Consider the following 1431-nt stretch of genomic DNA (forward strand, 5'->3'; position numbering starts at 1 on the left):
GGGCGGCGGGGAGGGGGGGCGGCGGGCGGCGGCGCGGGAGAGGGGTAGAGCCGGGCGACAGGACCCAGCTCTGCACTCTCGGGTTGGGACTGCCGGCCTCGCGGTTTCCTGCGCTGCTTCCAGACCCTCTTGGGGATCTTGCTCCCGGAGGCAGAGCGGAACCCGCCGAAGGCGATAGGCACCCGCCTCCCAGTGCTCGGAACCGTGCTTAGCCCGGGCTGGAGGTCCCAGCTGAGTGTTTAAGCCGACAGAACTCCTTCCGACCCCGGCATGCGCGTCCCAGTCGGAGCCGCAGGCCCGCGGCTATCTGGGAAGAGGGGCGGCGACCGAACTTCTATCTCATCCATTTGGGTCACGGCGGGTGGAACTGTTGTAGAGTTTTGTAACCCGGGAACCTGGAAGCCCCTTCTCGGCCCAGCGCACTCTTTCAGCTTAGAAGGGGCAGGATTGGGCAGGTTGGGGACGCCTCTGATCCTCTTGGGACATACATCTCGGAGGCCGGGTGGCCAGGTTAAGAGGTACTACATTGCTCACTCGGGCTGCAAAATTGGTTCTGGCAACTATGTAGTAGGCGGGGCAGGGGGGGAGACCGAGCCCTGTTAAGATTGAGACGCAGTTGTCATGCATCGCCCTTGGGCTTTCACAGTTAGGTGGGTCTGATGTCCACAGAGAGATCAGGGTGGAGATACAAGACCCACCTCTATCTATGTGTCTATGTAAAGCCAAGAGTGAGAGTGACCCGCAGTGAAATTTGCTGGGGCGCATCATCCAAGAGTCGCAAGGTTATCGCAGACATCTGGAGTAGGGTGGTCCACATTGAGGGAAATGTCCCCAATGGGAGTTGCATTTTAATTAAACAGCTAGAAGAAAGAACAGTGGACTTAACACCGGTTGAATTCACATCCTCCTTTGCAGGTCGCAGCTGGAGCCCGGTCTGAACCGACTTGGGACAGCCCCAGAAGAGGTCATCGTCACCCTTCCCAGTTCGCCGCCTGGCCACAGTGCCTTGGGACCTTGGAGGCCAGCGGCTGCGAGTGGAGGCAGTGCGGAGTGGAGAGGGACAGTAGTCTCGGCGAAATCTCTGAGTGGAAGCGATTCAGAACGCAGCCGCGACTTGAGCCTCAGGGTCGGGCAGGGCCCCCGCGGCCCGTGGAGTGCAGGGCCACTGCTCAGGACCTGCGGGGTGGGCGCCATGGCATTAGGGACTGCGGGAGGAGATCCGAGGGCCGCAGGAGGGTCAGCGAGGAGCCCCGTCGCTATCACCCGCAGCAAAGAAGGGCCAGAATTCTGGAAGAATAGAAATAAGAGAGACCGGGGAATCTAAGCAGCTCAAACAAGGGAAGATGGCCCAAGGAGAAGCGAAAGTGGCATACTAGTCCCTCCTCCATCCCACCCTTCCGACTGTGTCTGAGTAGTCAGGTGCTGGGGCAT

Source organism: Tupaia chinensis, unplaced genomic scaffold, assembly GCF_000334495.1.
Source record: "Tupaia chinensis unplaced genomic scaffold, TupChi_1.0 Scaffold000013_1, whole genome shotgun sequence".
NCBI lineage: Eukaryota > Metazoa > Chordata > Mammalia > Scandentia > Tupaiidae > Tupaia > Tupaia belangeri.